The sequence below is a fragment of the Schistocerca cancellata genome, chromosome 3 (genome assembly GCF_023864275.1).
Source record: "Schistocerca cancellata isolate TAMUIC-IGC-003103 chromosome 3, iqSchCanc2.1, whole genome shotgun sequence".
Lineage (NCBI taxonomy): Eukaryota > Metazoa > Arthropoda > Insecta > Orthoptera > Acrididae > Schistocerca > Schistocerca cancellata.
Genome location: NC_064628.1, coordinates 134,132,236 through 134,154,737, shown reverse-complemented (window position 1 = coordinate 134,154,737; position 22,502 = coordinate 134,132,236). Strand labels below are relative to the sequence as shown.

At 42.0% G+C, this 22,502-nt stretch overlaps 1 protein-coding gene across 1 annotated transcript in view; it reads left to right on the top strand.

The window, feature by feature from the left end:
• Nucleotides 1-22,502, top strand: part of LOC126174755 (calmodulin-binding transcription activator 1) — a 1,816,127-nt gene that overhangs the window by 1,220,997 nt on the left and 572,628 nt on the right. The window lies entirely within an intron of this gene.

Sequence of the window (22,502 nt, the reverse complement as noted above, 5' to 3'; positions counted from 1 at the left end):
GATCCATTGTGTAGCAGCTTACCAATGAGTCACATTTCAGTCACTCCGCAGACACTGAACTCTTCAGAGATTGTAGCGATCATGTTTATTACTCAGTAAGTGCCCCCTGCAAGACATTTTTAAATTCGAGAGTCCGGCGTGCAGTAGTTCACTGAAGTTAATAATTATCGAACACAAAATACTAAAATGTACTCGTTCATCGCCAGAAATGTCACAGTTACTAAAACATTGGGGTATATTGTGCTGTGGTCTAGTGAATTTCTTGGAGAAACCCGACATTTTGTCCCCGTCGTCAGAGGACATTTTCAAAGGGGTTTGTACCTTCACTGCAAGTTCCTGTCATACCCTGGCTCGGTACGGACAGCGAGCTAGAGTGTTAATGGGACCAAATGAAGCGACGGATTTAGCACCTCCCGATTATAGCTCCAGTGTGCTGACCAACGCAGCACTTCGCTCTGTGGATAATAGCTAGTGACAAGATGCGAGGTAAACGGATTACTGTTGACTGTGTATTGTTTGCGGTCGAGTGGGCGAATCGACTAGCAATCTGAATGTTATCATGCAGCTTCATGGCTAATCAGAAGGATCTCGCCGACCGAAATGAGCTTGGCGATCAGCGAAGAGCATAATTAATTCGTGTGCGTTCTATATCAACTGAACTAAACGGGCGGTCGGTCGGTTCGCACGACCCTTTCGCAATTTCTGGGAAGGAAAGGGGATAAAGAAACTTAAAAACTGGACATTTCGAAGTCTCTTCATCTCAGATTGCTCTAGAAAAGCACGATAATCGTATCAGAATGAGGCGTCGTCGAGGAGAGTGGTGTTACGAGTAAGGAACCGCGCGTATTACTACGATGTTACTTTTGTATTTGCATATCTAGGCAAGAAACAGCCATCAAGTCTTCTTTTATATCTCATTAAGCATTATAAACAATGTGTATTGCATTAATTACGAGAAGCTTGTTCTAGAAAATCTTAGGTATAATGTACAGGATGTCCAGAAAAATGGTTCCAGTATTTGCAGAGGATGCAGTACGCATCAACGGAAATACGTAAGTTCCTGTAAACATTGGTCGTAAACCTCATATTATCGGAGTTATGTCCTGCGTGTGTACGAGGAGTGTATCTTGCATATCGAGCACTTTGGCTCGAGACAAATGAGGAAACAGCGTATGTACTACACATTTATGTAGCGCAACATGTTTGCATTGGTATCAAGCACAAGAACACAAACAGTATTCCACAGCCCACTGCAGTATGTATTTTATCGGTCAAGTATGTTGTATTCACTGGTGTTATCAAGTCTACCACAGCGGGCAATGAGGACCCTTCGGTCGGCTTATCGCGAGTCAGCGTGTAATCGGCGTTTACAGTAGGTGCACAACCGATGTGAAAGCATTGACAGTGTTTTCCTTAGGCACCACTGTACTTGTTTGTCGTCACATCACCTCGTGTTACCGATAACGGCTAAGTGCAACAAGTAGTGCTCACAGTGTTCTTATGGCGCATTGTTCGTTGTGACACAGCAGTACGTTACTGTAATTTGTTCCCGTGTCCGTCACTGGACGGATATGGTCTTCAGCTACGAGCAAGAAGATGGAAGCAGCCTACGGGCTTGTAAAATATATGTTGCCAAATATCCACGACGCCGTACACCATCCGTAAAAATATTTAGTGCGTTGTTCCAACAACTTTCGGAAGCAGGGTACCTCGCACCACGAACACGGGATTGTAGCAGATCTCGGAGAACTCGCACACCTGATACGGAGCAGCGGGTATTAGATCAATACAACAAGCATTGTCAAACACTGGAACGAGCCTCCGAAGTGTACCTGCAGCGGAAGGTGATGCTACGTCTGTTGTTTGGACGTTTCTCCATCCACAGTTGACCTATCCCTCCCATGCGAAGCGAGTCCAAGCTCTGCTGCCAGATTGCAATTCTGCCAATGGTTTCTCCAAACGTGTGCTCATAAAAAGCATTTCACGGCGAAGGTGTTTTCTGATGAGGCGGTATTCACGAGAGAAAAAGAATGGTTCAAATGGCTCTGAGCGCTATGGGACTTAACATCTGAGGTCATCAGTGCCCTAGATTTTTTTTTTTTTGTTGGTCATCAGTCTACTGACTGGTTTGATGCGACCCGCCACGAATTCCTTTCCTGTGCTAACCTCTTCATCTCAGAGTAGCACTTGCAACCTACGTCCTCAATTATTTGCTAGACGTATTCTAATCTCTGTCTTCCTCTACAGTTTTTGCCCTCTACAGCTCCCGCTAGTACCATGGAAATCATTCCCTCATGTCTTAGCAGATGTCTTATCATCCTGTCCCTTCTCCTTATCAGTGTTTTCCACATATTCCTTTCCTCTCCGATTCTGCGTAGAACCTCCTCATTCCTTACCTTATCAGTCCACCTAATTTTCAACATTCGTCTATAGCACCACATCTCAAATGCTTCGATTCTCTTCTGTTCCGGTTTTCCCACAGTCCATGTTTCACTACCATACAATGCTGTACTCCAGACGTACATCCTCAGAAATTTCTTCCTCAAATTAAGGCCGGGATTTGATATTAGTAGACTTCTCTTGGCCAGAAATGCCTTTTTTGCCATAGCGAGTCCGCTTTTGATGTCCTCCTTGCTCCGTGCGTCATTGGTTATTTTACTGCCTAGGTAGCAGAATTCCTTAACTTCATTGACTTCGTGACCATCAATCCTGATGTTCTCATTTCTACTACTTCTCATTACCTTCGTCTTTCTCAGATTTACTCTCAAACCATACTGTGTACTCATTAGACTGTTCATTCCGTTCAGCATATCATTTAATTCTTCTTCACTTTCACTCAGGATAGCAATGTCATCAGCGAATCGTATCATTGATATCCTTTCACCTTGTATTTTAATTCCACTCCTGAACCTTTCTTTTATTTCTATCATTGCTTCCTCGATGTACAGATTGAAGAGTAGGGGCGAAAGGCTACAGCCTTGTCTTACACCCTTCTTAATACGAGCACTTCGTTCTTGATCGTCCACTCTTATTATTCCCTCTTGGTTGTTGTACATATTGTATATGACCCGTCTCTCCCTATAGCTTACCCCTACTTTTTTCAGAATCTCGAACAGCTTGCACCATTTTATATTGTCGAACGCTTTTTCCAGGTCGACAAATCCTATGAAAGTGTCTTGATTTTTCTTTAGCCTTGCTTCCATTATTAGCCGTAACGTCAGAATTGCCTCTCTCGTCCCTTTACTTTTCCTAAAGCCAAACTGATCGTCACCTAGCGCATTCTCAATTTTCTTTTCCATTCTTCTGTATATTATTCTTGTAAGCAGCTTCGATGCATGAGCTGTTAAGCTGATTGTGCGATAATTCACGCACTTGTCAGCTCTTGCCATCTTCGGAGTTGTGTGGATGATGCTTTTCCGAAAGTCAGATGGTGTATCGCCAGACTCATATATTCTACACACCAACGTGAATAGTCGTTTTGTTGCCACTTCCCCCAATGATTTTAGAAATTCTGATGGAATGTTATCTATCCCTTCTGTCTTATTTGACCGTACGTCCTCCAAAGCTCTTTTAAATTCCGATTCTAATACTGGATCCCCTATCTCTTATAAATCGACTCCTGTTTCTTCTTCTATCACATCAGACAAATCTTCACCCTCATAGAGGCTTTCAATGTATTCTTTCCACCTATCTGCTCTCTCCTCTGCGTTTAACAGTGGAATTCCCGTTGCACTCTTAATGTTACCACCGTTGCTTTTAATGTCACCAAAGGTTGTTTTGACTTTCCAGTATGCTGAGTCTGTCCTTCCGACAATCATATCTTTTTCGATGTCTTCACATTTTTCCTGCAGCCATTTCGTCTTAGCTTCCCTGCACTTCCTATTTATTTCATTCCTCAGCGACTTGTATTTCTGTATTCCTGATTTTCCCAGAACATGTTTGTACTTCCTCCTTTCATCAATCAACTGAAGTATTTCTTCTGTTACCCATGGTTTCTTCGCAGCTACCTTCTTTGTACCTATGTTTTCCTTCCCAACTTCTGTGATGGCCCTTTTTAGAGATGTCCATTCCTCTTCAACTGTACTGCCTACTGCGCTATTCCTTATTGCTGTATCTATAGCGTTAGAGAACTTTTTTAAACGTATCTCGTCATTCCTTAGTACTTCCGTATCCCACTTCTTTGCGTATTGATTCTTCCTGACCAATGTCTTGAACTTCAGCCTACTCTTCATCACTACTATATTGTGATCTGAGTCTATATCTGCTCCTGGGTACGCCTTACAATCCAGTATCTGATTTCGGAATCTCTGTCTGACCATGATGTAATCTAATTGAAATCTTCCCGTATCTCCCGGCCTTTTCCAAGTATACCTCCTCCTCTTGTGATTCTTGAACAGGGTATTCGCTATTACTAGCTGAAACTTGTTACAGAACTCAATTAGTCTTTCTCTTCTTTTATTCCTTGTCCCAAGCCCATATTCTCCTGTAACCTTTTCTTCTACTCTTTACCCTACAACTGCATTCCAGTCGCCCATGACTATTAGATTTTCGTCCCCCTTTACATACTGCGTTACCCTTTCAATATCCTCATACACTTTCTCTATCTGTTCATCTTCAGCTTGCGACGTCGGCATGTATACCTGAACTATCGTTGTCGGTGTTGGTCTGCTGTCGATTCTGATTAGAACAACCCGGTCACTGAACTGTTCACAGTAACACACCCTCTGCCCTATCTTCCTATTCATAACGAATCCTACACCTGTTATACCATTTTCTGCTGCTGTTGATATTACCCGATACTCATCTGACCAGAAATCCTTGTCTTCCTTCCACTTCACTTCACTGACCCCTACTATATCTAGATTGAGCCTTTGCATTTCTCTTTTCAGATTTGCTAGTTTCCCTACCACGTTCAAGCTTCTGACATTCCACGCCCCGACTCGTAGAACGTTATCCTTTCGTAGATTATTCAATCTTTTTCTCATGGTAACCTCCCCCTTGGCAGTCCCCTCCCGGAGATCCGAATGTGGGACTATTCCGGAATCTTTTGCCAATGGAGAGATCATCATAACACTTCTTCAATTACAGGCCACATGTCCTGTAGATACACGTTACGTGTCTTTAATGCAGTGGTTTCCGTCCTCATGTCGTTGATCATTGCTGATTCTTCCGCCTTTAGGGGCAATTTCCCACCCCTAGGACAAGAGAGTGCCCTGAACCTCTATCCGCTCCTCCGCCCTCTTTGACCAGACCGTTGGCAGAATGAGGCTGATTTCTTATGCCGGAAGTCTTCGGCGCAATGCTGATTATTTATCAAAATTTAGGCAGTGGCGGGGATCGAACCCGGGACCGAAGACGTTTTGATTATGAATCAAAGACGCTACCCCTAGATTACGGGTACCCCCTAGATTTAGAACTACTTAAACCTAACTAACCGCCGGCCGGGGTGGCCGAGCGGTTCTAGGCGCTACAGTCCGGAACCGCGTGACCGCTACGTTCGCAGGTTCGAATCCTGCCTCGTGCATGGATGTGTGTGATGTCCGTAGGTTAGTTAGGTTTAAGTAGTTCTAAGTTCTAGGGGACTGATGGCCTCAGAAGTTAAGTCCCATAGTGCTCAGAGCCAGCCTAACTAACCTAAGAACATCACACACATCCATGCCCGAGGCAGGATTTGAACCTGCGACCGTAGCAGTCGCGCGGTTCTAGACTTAAGAGCCTAGAACCACTTGGCCACACCGGCCGGCTTTTCACGAGAGACGGTATCATAAATTAACATAATACGCACGTAAGGGCCGATGCCAATCCGCATGCATTTGAAGAAAGACGACACCAGTCCACATTTAGTATCAAAGTTCGGGCAGATATCACGGGGACAGATTGCTAGGTCTCCACTTTCTACCCAACACAATGAATGGTGCAAGGTACCGTAACTTCCATCGGAACCAATTGCCTGTGATACTGGAGAATGTGCCATTTTATGAACGACTGCAAATGTGATACATACATGATCGGTCACCGGCGCATTTTTAACTTCGGGCGAGGCGACTCCTAACAAGAGTCTTTCAGGATTGGTCGGGGAGGCCAATACCTAGGCCCGCAGGTTCTCCTGACATTAACCCTATGAATTTTTTACTTTGGGGACATGTAAAGAGCTCGATGTTTGCGGTCCCCGTAAATGATGTGGATACAGTACGAGAAAGCGTATTCAGTGCCTGCGACGCAATCCGACAACAACCAGGGGTGTCCCAAAGAATGCGTGATTTCATGAGTCGTAGAGGCTACATTGCAATGGATTGCCGTCATATCGAGCATATGTTGTGAAGAGTAGCGCAGACACTGTGATCATTGGCAGTAGTGGTAGCAGACCACAACTCTGAAAATATGAGGTAGATAGGAACTTTTTCCTTCCGTTGTTGCGTACTACATCCTATGTGAATATTGAGACCTTTCTTCCGGAAACCCTCTAGAATCCATTTAGAAACAATTGTGACATAAAAAGCGGAAACTGTAGTAGCAGTAGAGGAAAAGACTGGTTATTTCCATTCATGAAAAGTAGAACAACGAAGACAAATTACAGACGCGTAGGTTTAAATTGTGTAGTAGTGGACATGAGAGAGAGTGTGACAGAGAAATGTTAACGTAGTGGAAGATAAGTAACGAAGAACAAAAAACAAAACAAAGCAAAAGAAAAAGATATGGCCGACGGAGAAATTAGAGGATGATGAAGGGTAACAGTAAGAAAGGTGTATTATGAGGCTGACGTTGTGAAGTGCTTCAGCCTTTTCTTAAATACTGTAGGGCACTGAACTGTGCACAGAGCGCAGGGTAGCATTTTACGGAGGCGGACAGCAGCAGCATGTGAGGCATGTGTTACGATTGTGATGAGTTCACATGTACTTAAATCTCTAATGCGAGGTACTACGGTGCATGGGGGCAGAGGAGCCGAAGAAATAGACATTTACATAAAGTTCTCCTGTTGGTGCCCTTACTGTGTGCTGAACGTGTAAATTTCTCACATGAAGGAGAATTCGCCTGTGATTTATAATGCTGTGCCTTTAGTTCGGTCTATTCTTTCGCGTTACGAGTTCGGTATGCCTGTAGAGTTCTACAAAACGCACGTGGGGCTATGCAGTCTAAACAGCGCTTCCCCGTACTCGGCGCTGCCCACCTGGCCATCTACCTCTGATCACGGCACTGTAAATCACGGCTAGCCTCGTTTTTTCATTGCTAAATCCAATTAAACCCATTCTCTAAAGCTGACCCGTGTTCCCGAGTGCTGCAATTTATATGCAAATTCGGCGGCGATGTTTGTATTTTTGTTGTTGCCGGTGGTGTTTGCTTCCTTGGCAAAGCTCTCGTGTACTGTTATTCTTGTTTAAATGTCGCACCGCCTTTTCAGTTGAGTTGATCCGAGTCTTTGTTGCAGTAGTCGCGCCTTTACTGTATTACCGCACCCCTCTCGCACCCTGAGGATGACAGGGCATTCTATTATGAATGCTGCGCAAGTGTTTGCAAACTTGCAGGAGTATGTCGCCAGCCAGTGGACGTATTATGCCGACGCCGCATTTTATTGTGCGTTGAATTGTATACGTATGCACATTAAATCTAAGAGGGGGTTCCATACTGCTTATACCGCCAAACCCTATGAAACTACACAGGAGTACACACATCCTACAAAATCTCACGCTGGCGTTAGAAATTTTTGCGGCATTTCCAATATGGAACGCGTTTTAAATATTGTTTTTTTCTGTGAACACCAACTTAAGCTTTGATGCACTTAGATTAGAAATTTTAGTTATTAACTTAGTATCTCATCAATTTGTATTTAATGAGTACCACTAACTTACATAGGATGAACCAGGACTCCACGGACAAGCTTTCAAAGGTGTCAGTATCGACCAAAACAAGAAAAAAAGGCCAGAAACATGGTGTCTACTATATATACCTTAAGAACTATGAACACTTTCTCATGATCGATACTGTGAATCACATCTCTTAAATACAAGCTCTCTGCTTTCCATGTTTTGGGAGCATGTAATAGGACCAGAATAATAAAAAATATCCAGTAAACTCTAAAAACGCATAACTTAAGTGCCTCGAGCACTTGGTCGGTAGAACAGATGTGTTTCACAGTAGCGAGGATGAACGAGTGCTCATAACTCTTAAGGTATGCATTTTAGAACCCCTATTTACTGGAATTTTTTTTCTTATTTTGTTCCGTACTACCACTTGTGAAAGTTTGTCAGTGGTGTACTCGTTCGTCTGTGAATGGTACAGTATTTAATTGGTTGCTGGTTATTTATCCGTTTATCTGTTTATCTTCGGAGCCGAGTACATTTGTGTACAATCTCTCTCTCTCTCTCTCTCTCTCTCTCTCTCTCTCGATATATATATATATATATATATATATATATATATATATATATATATATATATATATATATATATAGGGTGTTTCAAAAATGACCGGTATATTTGAAACGGCAATAAAAACTAAACGAGCAGCGATAGAAATACACCGTTTGTTGCAATATGCTTGGGACAACAGTACATTTTCAGGCGGACAAACTTTCGAAATTACAGTAGTTACAATTTTCAACAACAGATGGCGCTGCAAGTGATGTGAAAGATATAGAAGACAACGCAGTCTGTGGGTGCGCCATTCTGTACGTCGTCTTTCTGCTGTAAGCGTGTGCTGTTCACAACGTGCAAATGTGCTGGGAATTCCACCGCCTAGAACACAGTGTTGTTGCAACAAGACGAAGTTTTCAACGGAGGTTTAATGTAACCAAAGGACCGAAAAGCGATACAATAAAGGATCTGTTTGAAAAATTTCAACGGACTGGGAACGTGTCGGATGAACGTGCTGGAAAGGTAGGGCGACCGCGTACGGCAACCACAGAGGGCAACGCGCAGCTAGTGCAGCAGGTGATCCAACAGCGGCCTCGGGTTTCCGTTCGCCGTGTTGCAGCTGCGGTCCAAATGACGCCAACGTCCTCGTATCGTCTCATGCGCCAGAGTTTACACCTCTATCCATACAAAATTCAAACGCGGCAACCCCTCAGCGCCGCTACCATTGCTGCACGAGAGACATTCGCTAACGATATAGTGCACAGGATTGATGACGGCGATATGCATGTGGGCAGCATTTGGTTTACTGACGAAGCTTATTTTTACCTGGACGGCTTCGTCAATAAACAGAACTGGCGCATATGGGGAACCGAAAAGCCCCATGTTGCAGTCCCATCGTCGCTGCATCCTCAAAAAGTACTGGTCTGGGCCGCCATTTCTTCCAAAGGAATCATTGGCCCATTTTTCAGATCCGAAACGATTACTGCATCACGCTATCTGGACATTCTTCGTGAATTTGTGGCGGTACAAACTGCCTTAGAAGACACTGCGAACACCTCGTGGTTTATGCAAGATGGTGCCCGGCCACATCGCACGGCCGACGTCTTTAATTTCCTGAATGAATATTTCGATGATCGTGTGATTGCTTTGGGCTATCCGAAACATACAGGTGGCGGCGTCTATTGGCCTCCCTATTCGCCAGACATGAACCCTTGTGACTTCTTTCTGTGGGGACACTTGAAAGACCAGGTGTACCGCCAGAATCCAGAAACAATTGAACAGCTGAAGCAGTACATCTCATCTGCATGTGAAGCCATTCCGCCAGACACGTTGTCAAAGGTTTCGGGTAATTTTATTCAGAGACTACGCCATATTATTGCTACGCATGGTGGATATGTGGAAAATATCGTACTATAGAGTTTCCCAGACCGCAGCGCCATCTGTTGTTGAAAATTGTAACTACTGTAATTTCGAAAGTTTGTCTGCCTGAAAATGTACTGTTGTCCCAAGCATATTGCAACAAACGGTGTATTTCTATCGCTGCTCGTTTAGTTTTTATTGCCGTTTCAAATATACCGGTCATTTTTGAAACACCCTATATATATATATATATATATATATGTGTGTGTGTGTGTGTGTGTGTGTGTGTTGTTCGGTTTCGCTTCGTACTTTGTGGGTGTGCTTCATACATTCTTGACCGTATTTGACTGTGTATAATGTATATGGATATCAAAGACACCGCCGTCATGTGTGAGAGATTCCTGCCCTATGACCGTTCCTTGTAACGACTTCAAGTCGACCGAGGACCTTAGTATCTCAGCACGTCTGACTGAGCGGTTGACCTTTCACTGTATTTCCTGTTCCTCTGTCGAAAAGATGTTCAAATGTGTGTGAAATCTTATGGGACTTAACTGCTAAGGTCATCAGTCCCTAAGCTTACACACTACTTAACCTAAATTATCCTAAGGACAAACACACACACCCATGCCCGAGGGAGGACTCGAACCTCCGCCGGGACCACCCGCACAGTCCATGACTTCAGCGCCTTGGACCGCTCGGCTAATCCCGCGCGGCTGTTCCTGTCAGCTGCTTTCGCTTATGAAGCCGGTCAGTTGTATGTGTGGTCGCTCGTTTGCGAGTCTCAGTTTCATTTGAAGTTACTTTCAGAAGACTCTACTAGGATCATATGTCGTTTATTGGCAGTATTATGCTAGTAACATCTGGTTACGATGACAACGCGTGCAGCAGAATTCGCTCGTTACTAGTCGAAAAGGAAGAGTTGCATTATCAAAAAAAAAAAAAAAAAAAATTTTTTTCTATACTTTTTTTGTAATCGTTAACTATACTTTTGCTGTCATACTGTTTTGGTAACACTGAATAAATATTTACACTTTGGAATGTTAATTCTGACTGAAGCGTCAGTTACGTAAATGCTTCTGAAACTAGAATCAGGAAGCTACTTTAATTTGCTTTATATAACTAGAAATGCAAATATGTACGGTGACAAGGACACTTCCTGTGGCAATAATTAGACGAACGTCACACGCAGAGTCAATTTTTCTAGTTGTTGTTACGCATAAAACATATTGTACACTAGCATCTATACTGTTGTGATTCTAATATCCACGACGTCGTCATAAGGGAGGTTATAATTAAATTTTCGCTACTTGAGCCAGCCTAGGCGGAAATCTATCTGCCGTAGCGGTAACGAACTTACAGGAATTATGTTCAGGGTGTGCGCTGCAGATTTTTGTTGTTGGTAATGTTAAGTGTCAGGACTTACCGTTAAGCGGCGGTACTTGTACGGCGACATAGGAAGCAACTCTGTCCCCCGGGACCAAGGACATGCAGCGAGAACGGCACACGTTACTCTGTTCTGCTTCGCCAAGGTGTGATCCCTGCTTTACGGGAGAGAGGTGCTTTGGACTCGACTGTTTTGATACTCTATGGAGCTGCGTCTCATATTACTCCTTAACACTTTAGGGGAAAACCGAATCATTGGGCAATCGTTCCAAACTGCGTGGCCACAAAGATCATCAGATTTGACGCTGTGTGGGTGACCTGAAGGGCAGGAGTTACCACCGGGACACTAAAACATGTTGGAGTTCGAGGATGAGCATAGCGAAGCAAGTAGCCAACATCCCACCTGAGATGTTTCGCGCAACAGTAAAGAAATCTCTCGTGCGGTTTCAGGCGTCGTGGATGCAGATGGTCCTAACACTGAACAACGTTTGTAACCTGCAATGTAAACATGGTTTACAGGTCGAACACGATAAAGCGTCTAAATAACTAATCCTTCATCCCTCTACAGATTTTAATTACCTCTTATTTTCCTTTTAGTAGCGAGAATTTATATTTTCGTATTTTTTCTGCTAACAAGTTTCAGGCTGCAATAAGAAAAACAAAACCATATGTGTGTGTTAGTGTGTTAGCTTGGTACACAGTATAATTTAATGCAGAAATCTTTGATCTGCTTATCCACACTCAGCAAATAAATAGCGGCTGAATATAGTATTATATGTTTAACAGACGTATGCAAGGGCCATGACCAGAATATAGAAGTTTTACTGAAATTTAAAAAAATGTGTTTAGTCAATAAAAAGTGTACAAGAGTAATAACGATTCTACTTGGACTTCTAAAGGCTTGCCATTGCCTAACAAAAATAAAAATTGAGTTGCCTGGTCTATGACAGGTTCACGGACCATGATGTCATTTAGTACGTATACATACATTGCAGCAGAGGTGAAGGAATATTTTACGTTCCTGAGAAAAGATATTTGAGTAATCTGAATTAATCTAGTGTTTATCAACTGCAGATGGTAACACGACGGTATGTCGATCGGGCGCTATAGGTATATTGATTAAAAGATTCTCGTGGCTCTATCGATTAGCAGTAGACGTACTCGAGTCCTCTTGGACCCGCCAAGGTAGCCGAGAGCGCCAATGCGCTGCTTCCTGGACTCGGGTAGGCGCGCAGGCCCCGGATCGAATCCGCCCGGCAGATTAACGACGAGGGCCGGTATGCCGGCCAGCCTGGATGTTGTTTTTAGGCGGTTTTCCACATCCCGCTAGGTGAATACCGGGCTGGTCCCCAAGTTCCGCCTCAGTTACACGACTCACAGACATTTGAAAACGTTCGCACTACTTCATGACTTAAACTAGACGCAAACAGCTGGGGTACACTACTTCCGTCCCGAGGGGTTCGGGGTGGCGGTAGGAAGGGCATCCGGCCACCCTCTGCAATTAAAACTGCCAAATCCGTCATAACACAGCCGACCCCGCGTTGGAGCGGGACAAAGGCCATAGAAAGAAAGAAAGAAAGAAAGTACTCGAGTCCTCTTGCTGTGAAGGGTTAGGCAACTTCTTGAGAGCCACCACCTGGCTCTGCGACTCGAAACATTTGTTCCATTATGCCCTGGCCTCGCCATCTCTCATTGTCCTGCAATACACAAGGATATGCTACGTCTACTGGACTATAGTAAAGAACAATTCCATTTCACATAATAGACTTACTTTCACTACCTCACGAACACATTACCATAAGACGTCATTGAACTTCACTAATACATTAACATAACTAGATAGTACCCAAACTTCGTTGATCAGAATACATATACAATCAGTTAATATATTTTTTAAGGTACACGTGCTTTGTTGTGGAACGATGTGTATGATTGGTAAGGAAGAACACATTTCATACACCGCCATCGCACTGTAGACACTTATATTGTTCCAAGATGACCAGTTTCAAAAGTATTATGCTGCAATCATCTGATCTAATGGTACTTGTTATGAAATTGTCGTGTTACATTACGTGAATTGAGTTTTCTCGTTTTGAGACTACTGAAGGGCGATCTGTTGTAATTGCTAAAAACCATTCAACAGCGAAGATCGCAAAAATATTTCTTTATTTAAGACAACAAGTTTCAACAGATTTTGCTGTTATCTTCAGGTCTTCAAAATCTTCTTGGTGTAAAACGTGTTCATTTTACACTGAACCTCACGCCAAGATGTCAAGTGGATAAAAATCAGCACATTATAAAAGGTTTTTCATCGTTAAAACATTAAAAACATAAAGCACCTTGTGCAAACTGTCATGTTCATATACATAGTGCTCACAGATGCTTATTACATCATACAAGCCGCCCGTAGTGGCCGAGCGGTTCTAGGCGCTACAGTCTGGAACTACGCGACCGCTACGGTCGCAGGTTCGCATCCTGCCTCGGACATGGATATGTGTGATGTCCTTAGGTTAGTTAGGTTTAAGTAGTTCTAAGTTCTAGGGGACTGATGACCTCAGCAGTTAAGTCCCATAATGCTCAGAGCCATTTTACATCATACAAACAGGGTACATAATAGCATATCTGTTGACATGTGCTGGACATATTCTAAATAGTCCAACACGTAAGTTACTCCACACGTATACCCCAGTGCGCATTTTACCAACCCAGTTTTATCAAGATATGTAAACGTGTGGAGTGCCTTTCACACTTTGAATGCATGTAACGTAACATAACAATTTTATATCAATTTCCAGAAGATCAGATGTTGGCACCATAAGACCGTTGACACTGGTCATCCTGAAAGAATAGAAGTCTCTACTCTGCGATTGTGGCGTAGGAAATGTATTCTTCATTTACAATCAATTCAGTTTGTCGTTGTACTTATTATTGTAACTTCACCTGATACAGCCCTTAGATTGCAGGCGAAAAGTTAATGTTAAAATAAATAAATAAAAATAAACGACGTAGTTCACTTATTAGGCTAAATGGATAAATCGCCTGACATTGTTTTCCGTAACTGTGTTCCTGAAATATGACACAGTGCTTTCTAGCTTCGTATGCGAAGATCTTCTATATTCTCAGAACAACCATAGTCCCTGAAAATTAAACACTGCTTCAGTGGTATTTGGCTGATATTAGAGAGTAGTCTTGTGACTACTGTATTGCTAAAGGGATGGTCTTGTATACAACATTATCGCCGTATAAGCGCTCTTTATGAAAGCTAAGCTGATGATTACACCACTCCTATTATACCAACTGCTTGTGAGATGTTTTAAAAATATCGGAATTCTGGAAGGATAAAAAATCGTCGAAATTCGTTCCTTAGTAATACTTCGATCGATTCGCAGTGTAGAGCATTGGACACGCCACCAATTTTAGAAGAATTTTCTGCGTCGCGTGTTTGAGGGCAGCGCACAGGTGGTGTATTTTCATCAGTCACCCACACCTGGGAAAACTGACTTTTCGGTGCTATTCTGTCTTCAAGAAGAACGAAAGAACTCGGGTTCAAGTTTGAACAGTAGTAAGCGTTAAGATTCGTAGTTTTAGCCAGATATAACAAACATTTGTAATAGATCCGGTGCGTTGTCGTGAAGTTAAACTTTTCGCTTTCCCAAGCTAACCCTGTGGCACTAAAATGCCGTAGATAGCTATGAACCTCATGTCATATGCAAGTCTCATTAAGAGATAGCTATGGTAAGGAAGAAGGGGAAAGATTGAAGTTTGCCATTTAATGTACAACTGATTACGAACTTAATCTGACAGGAAGTACGTAAAACATTACTGTACCTCAGACGTTTCATTGTTGTTAATTCAGTATGTTTTTGGAGATAAAAGCCCTAGGAGACCTAGAAGGTAAGAATATTTCAGTAGTATGTCAAAATTATATTGACATTTCCAACACGAATATCGATGCCACCTATTTGATTTAACAATCTAAAATTACATCGTCGTTTAATAAAACCCATTCTACACTACATGTTAAAAAATAAAGGTAAAAAATATTTGCAAAAGATATTTTTGTGTGTATACCATCAACATTAGGTTTTTAGTAAAAGTTAAAAATCTGAAATAAAGAAAAGAAGCATATCTATTTAAAAATTCCTGTTCGATACGACGTAAAATAACGAACAAAAAAATGTTATTGACCGATACTCTTCAAATTCGAGAAGCAAGCAAAAATCTTATAAAATGCTTGCTCAACTTTGATGTTGTATACAACACTTTTTTTGTTTAAAAAAGTTCACATCAAGTTTTTTTTGGTTTCTGAATGTTAAATGGTTTCATAAGAGTTGACCTACTCTTAACAAATGAGGACTAAAGTAAGATGGTCTTCGGACCACAGTTCTACAAATTATTGAGAAGTCAAGTCAGCCGGACAGCACAATTATTAGATAAATTACTCCATGTAGCACTGTGTTGAAAAGATTGAATATGCTATTTCGCAATGTTCTGTGAAGTTTCACATCCGTTATGACTGTAAAACAGCGCCGTAACTGCTGTCGCGCCAGGGACACGGTATAATTTATGGTGAACAGCCTGACAACCACACAAACCCAGTTTGTGTAAAGCTCGTAAAGCCACGTTGTTGCCCGTTGCACCTGACAGTGTTAAATTTGCGGTTTAGTACCACCGCAGACGATGATTTCTAAAAATGGATGCGAGTTCTGTAATGAATACATAGTCCATAAAGCAATTTCCAAGACTCGATGAGTATATCGCATAAATTAATGAGGATGTAATAAATCGAACTGGGGAAAACATAAATTTATGTCATAATCTGATAAAAAGAAGAGACTGGTTGGTGGGACATTTCCTGAGGCCTCAAGGAATCGTAATTTTGGCATTACAGGGTAGTGTGGGAGACAAAAATTGTAGAGGGAATACAGTAAGTAGGGTCAGATGGCTGTAGTCGTGCAGAGATGAAGACATTTACATAGGATGGACTGCCCTGGAGAGATCAAACTAGTTTTTGGACTGACGGTGACGACGACGACGACGACCACCACCACCACCACCACCACCACCACCACCACCACCACCCAGATTCCAAGAAGGGATAGATGCCCCTGTTGCCCGTCTTTTCGGACGCCTGTTATCACTAATTCTGCAGACAAAATTAAATCTGTGATGCACATATAGTTACAGAGGACGAGGGAGATTACTCCCGTTTAGTGGAAATGCTTTGGGCGTCTTTGGTACTTGCAGTTTTATTTGAAGAACGTACAGAAAGTGTAAACTGTTTTCGCAGATTTATAAGTCTTTGTCGGACCATGATTCAAATACCATTCCTCGCCTTTTGCGGTCTGTATTTTTACACTGACAAATCGAGATGTCTACGACGGCGCTAGGCCCGTCTCAGAGCATCAGTCTGCCAGCAGCTAACACCTACTTTCGTAAATCCGCTACGAGCAGTGAGTCGTTTTTGCATAGCCCCGTTGGGCTACTAGAGTATTGCATGACAAAGACACGGCCCCTGGTTCGAATCCATTGTATCATTTATAGCCTATATTAGTGTCTGCCTATTTTACTTGACGATTGCATCGTAGACAGCTCATTGAGTAACTAGGCCTGACCATTAAAAGTTCCACAATATCGAACTACATTACGGATCTTTTAGTTTGAAAGGCAAATGATTGGGTGCAGTTAATTAGGAAAAATGGGGTCGGGGAAGGAGAAACGTCTCCTCTACAAAAGAAATTTGTTTAATCCGTTATTGGGCCTCTATAGTCGACTGCGATCCGTTACCAGATCTTGATGAATGAATAAGTCGAAAACTTCAACTTCGAGCTGCTTGACTGTGACGAGACCTCGTGGTTACCGCGAGATAGTTGCAGAAATAAACAGGTTACTCCGGTGGCAGACTCAGTAAGGAACGTATCGCGCAGAGTGTAGACACTCATCGATAAAACGTGTATGGGAACAGTGACAATACGATCTGTGTCGTGTGTTCGCCATTTTTGGCTTCCTAATCTTCTCCTCCTCCTCCTCTTTCTCCTCTTTCTCCTCTTTCTGCTATTCTCGCCACGCCTGTCGTCCCTTATGCACTTAACCAACAGTCTTACAGCCTTCTTCTGTCCGCTTCTCTTTCATCCCCTTCATCTTTCCTGTTTTCTTACTCCTCTTCCTCCTCCTGTTCTCCCCCCTCTGCCACCAACGCCACAGTGGCAGATCCATGTAATGCGATCGCTTCTGCTTTTGTGTTGCTGAATTTTTTACCGATCGATGGTCGTCGACTTCGCGCCTTCGCTCTCGGTCCCGTAGAATAGGATAATGTCTCACAGGCAGTTCATCACGAAGTCTCCGCCGACGCCACTGCTGCTGTCTCTTCGCTGTGATGTTCATGATGAATAGTTCCTTTTGTGTTACTTATAAACGAAGGTTAGTTCAGAGGAAAAACATAGGAAAAGTCTGATATATGCTCAATCTGTGCCTAACATTTTCCCAGTATACTCTGACTTACGGGATCAAATTTCGTAGACCACCTCAGATTTCGCTGTATAACTATGCGCAAGACGTTTAACTGTGTGCTTCCGACGTCTGGAGGGCTTGGATGTCCCCCTTTACTCCGATCGGTAAATCATTTGACCGCGTGATGGTGTAACCTAATGGGCCCGGAAATGGAGCATCAGGTCCGAAGTAAAGCGAGTCGTAGGAGCGAAAGTATACAGATTTCTGCCAAAATAACTGCGCTCCTTTTGTAACCTTAAACAAAATATTTAATGAAATTGATTTCTGGTGCAGATCACTACGAATCTGGTAATTGTTTCAAAAGCTAACGAAAAAACAAGATTCTAAAATCAAAAACAAAAAAATTACTAACATGATCGCCAGTTCATAAGGACAAACTATTCTGTTTTAACCAACGGACTACCGTAACAGTAATTACCAATTTTTTCAGAATGAAAAGTATTAATGCATGGTTATTTTAATTAATATCGCAGTAAGAAGTAACAATATGAACAAAAAATATTTGCAGCCGTTCCGTTTTGCAATACAGTGAGAGGGTAATTCATAAGTTCCTCTGGGGTTTCAGACATACAGAAAACAAACACCACAGGAGAAATATCACATTTCCAGGATTTTAACTCACATTACAGGTGCTCAATATGGGCAGCGTTTGTGACACGGCGAATGTCAATACTAGCATGCAATTCATTGATGTGAATTGTCCGAAAAGGCGCGACAGCAGCATGCTTTGCTAATCTGTTCATTGGATTGCCTATCTACAGGCGCGAGATAATTCAGTGCGACAAATCAACGTATAGAAGATTAACAGTGAATGTTGAATACAGCACAACTTAATGGTGCAATCTGTAAATTTACGAATTCTGTAAATCATTAGCAGGATTCACTTTACCAGTGGGACGTTGCTACATAGCGATAACAGGCAAAAAAAAATTCCGACTGGTTCGCTGATAACCTGTTGTGGGACATAAACGCCCCTAAGGCTTAGGAGAGTGTAATAGTAACACGCACATAATGAAACAGAATTCCGCTGCTTGTACCTATATTAACGTTGAGACAAGAGAACACTTTACCTACCAAGTTGGAAAATTCGCATTCAGGAACATTGTATTAACACACGACAGTGAAATCACCTCACAACACTGTAACGTTTACTTTTAAAATTTAACTGTTCTAATTTTATCAAAATTGATTAAAATACTGCAAAATGAACGAATTCAGACAAATATAAATATTCCAAAAAAATTAATAATTCACATTTAACGGAATCTCACTTTATCAAATATTCTTCAGACTGAGAAATTAGTATTGTTACAAAACCAGTGAGAGTTACGTTACGTAAGTTAAGAAAATTGCAAGTAAAACCTAAAGCTTGGTCTAGTAATTAATTATTTTCAATATAATCATTCAGTGATAAGGGGACAGAAAAGTCTAACACAAACTACACTTCAAAATCAACTTTATGAAAATCAAATAGTTTTCTGGGACTGCCATAAAATTATACAGGCAGAGTCGTTACTCTTACGCAATCGGTGTTGGAGAAAATGAAGATAACTTTTGTGATATCGTGGACCAGCTGAGAGCGCGAATGCTCAAACCAGGCACTCTTACCTCATTTACTCTCCGATTTGGTGGAGCAGTGTACGGTAAATTGTAACGTGCCTTTATACAACAGCATCTGAGTCGCTACTGCAAGGGGGTGTCAAGATGCCGAATGTATCCAGATTCACCGTATTACTGTTCGTATTCATTTATGAATGGTGCTTACATTTTCACGTGTTTTATATCCTTACCAGACCAGTTTTCGAGAAGCTCTACTCTTGACGTTGCATCACACTTTCCTCTAGCATATCTTAGCTTTGGAAACTACACAAAATTTGCTTTCTGTTTTGAACATATATGATTTATACAAAAAATAATATGGAATTAAAAGTCTACATTAGAAAGACGAGAAAGAAGATTTGCAAGGTGTGTGCACTTGTTGTGAGGTGTTACATAGTGAGCTACTTTCTGGAATTGGATTCACCCGTTCCAGTCCCTTAGGGGCTGTACTAAAAACAGCAATAACGTAGATTCGTTTAAATTCCTTTCCTTGTACAGTTCGAATTGTACAGTTTATGTAATGTATATATAAACTGTATAATTCGAACTGCACTACGGCTATTTATAATTTGTACAGAAACCAGATGGCAGCCATGAGAGTCGAGGGGCATGAAAGGGAAGCAGTGGTTGGGAAGGGAGTGAGGCAGGGTCGTAGCCTATCCCCAATGTTATTCAATCTGCATATTGAGCAAGCAGTATAGGAAACAAAAGAAAAATTTGGAGTAGGAATCAAAATCCATGGAGAAGAAATAAAAACTTTGAGGTTTGCGGATGACATAGTAATTCTGTCAGAGACAGCAAAGGACCTGGAAGAGCAATTGAACGGGATGGACAGTGTCTTGAAAGGGGGATATAAAATGAACATCAACAAAAGCAAAACAAGGCTAATGGAATGTAGTCGAATTAAATCAGCTGATGCTGAGGGAATTAGATAAGGAAATGATGCACTTAAAGTAGTAGATGAGTTTTGCTATTTGGGTAGCAACATAACTGACGGTCGAAGTAGAGAAGAATATAAAATATAAACTGGAAACTGCAAGAAAAGCGTTTCTGAAGAAGAGAAATTTGTTAACATCGATTATAGATTTAAGTGTCAGGAAGTCTTTTCTGAAAGTATTTGTATGGAGTGTCGTCATGAGTGGAAGTGAAACGTGGACGATAAACAGTTTAGACAAGAAGAGAATAGAAGCTTTCTAAATGTGGTGCTACAGAAGAATGCTGAAGATTAGATGGGTAGATCACATAACTAATCAGGAAGTACTGAACAGAACTGGGAAGAAGAGGAAACTGTGTGACAACCTGACTAAGAGAAGGGACCGGTTGGTGGGAGACGTTCTGAGGCACCGAGGGATCACCAATTTAGTATTGGAGGGCAGCGTGGAGGGTAAAAATCGTAGAGGTAGACCAAGAGAGGAATACACTGAGCAGATTCAGAAGGATGTGTGTTGTGCAGCAGTTACTTGGAGATGAAGAAGCTTGCACAGGATAGAGTAGCACGGAGAGCTGCATCAAACTAGTCTCTGGACTGAAGACAACAACAACATGTAATGTACGTTGAAACCCTTCAAAGCAGCTTCACAAGAGAATGTAATTTAGGTGCACGCAACTATTGTATCTTCTTTCCTGCATCGACTACTCGTATATTAATGCAATTGTAAATTGGACTTCGATCAGGAAAACCTACTGAAAAATCGAAAAAATCTCGCTTGTTTAGTTTCTTATTTAAAACTACAAGACTCGCTCTTCCAACAATCCTCGGTAAACTCACGTATCACCAGAACAACTAAACAGCAACATTCACCAACAAGAGCACAAACTGTTACTCATTTCGAAAAGGTCAAGACGCACAATTGTCATCCTTAAACCATTAAACATTCCAAAATACCACACTCGACTAAACGTTACTTCAACAATGCTTGCTGCTGCAAGTACAGACATTGTTTATAATGCTGTGCATTAGTTTATCCCACGAAATCGTTTTGAAGTACACCTGTGCTACACGTGTCGTGTCGTGTAATTGATAATAACCATCGTTAGGTGCAGAATTCGTAATTCGTTAGTTCCACTTCCTAATCGAATTACGAATAGTTAGCTAAATGAGCGACTGCTTTGAGACTTGCGTACAAGCACAATTTTCACCTTCGTCATGCACAAAGCCTTAGCTTCAACGGTCGTGTTCATTGTCCATATCTGTCATATTATCACTGTTAACTAAACAGACCTGTTACAGTATGAAATCCTCGAAAGAATCCGAGTCTGATATCTGCTGGATTTGCTCTCTCCGTTTCATGTCACAGAATAAGGTGCTAGTAGCTTGTAAAAAATTTGCTTTTTGAGGCAAATGACCTATCACCTTGTTAAGTAATACAGTATATTTTCGCTTCTTTACGCGTTTTACTTTACATTTATGGTACTTTTCTGCCGATGTCATTGCTTAACATTTTTTAACCATGTATCTTGGCCGATATTCCGTAAGTATGTCTTTTGATTATTAATTAGTTAATAATATTGTCTGCTTCATTCTCAATTACTGCGTCTTTCACTCTAGAGGTACGCCTCTCTATCGTCCAAGTATTTTCGCATTATGCGGCCATACCGTCCAGTTGAAGAAGGCAACTGAATGAGTGGTCGTCGTAATGCCATTTGGCACATTTTACGAGCCGTGTAGATCTTTAAAAGTTGTTTGAGTGTCTTGTGATTAAGTACTGCAGTAAATGTGTAACATGGGCCGAAGATGGCCTTTTGTGTGACCGTGCAGAGCACTGAATCAGTTACATGTAATGTCCCTCCACAACGACCTACAGTTAAAAGAACGAATGTCCGTCGCGTATCTACGTGACGTGCTGAGGGCACATTTGTTTATTCCGCTATTGCGTGACGGCGCCGGGCTATGCGCACTTGCCAGAACGGTTTTTGCTGTCAGGAGGCAACACGGTGTGCATTTGTTTGTTTGTCTGTCACGCCTGCTATCCATTCCCGGTGGCCCTACTGTGGTCGTGGCGTTACAGCGACAGCCGCTGTATTGAGTGCGAGAAGCAACGAAGATACTTATTGGCAGCAGGTGTCGCAGAAGAAAATAACCTGTTGGGTGTGGACACTTAGTGTGTCACATTTATTTTCGTAATGTAACGTAATGAAGCACATAGGATACTCTTTGAATCTCATTTTATCAGTTAAAAGTATAGATAACTGTAGCGACTGAAGTTGGCGATGGGAAACTGACAGAACTAATACCAACACACGACGGTGTGAGACAGAGATCCAGCTTATCTCGCCCACACAAATGTATGTTGACGATG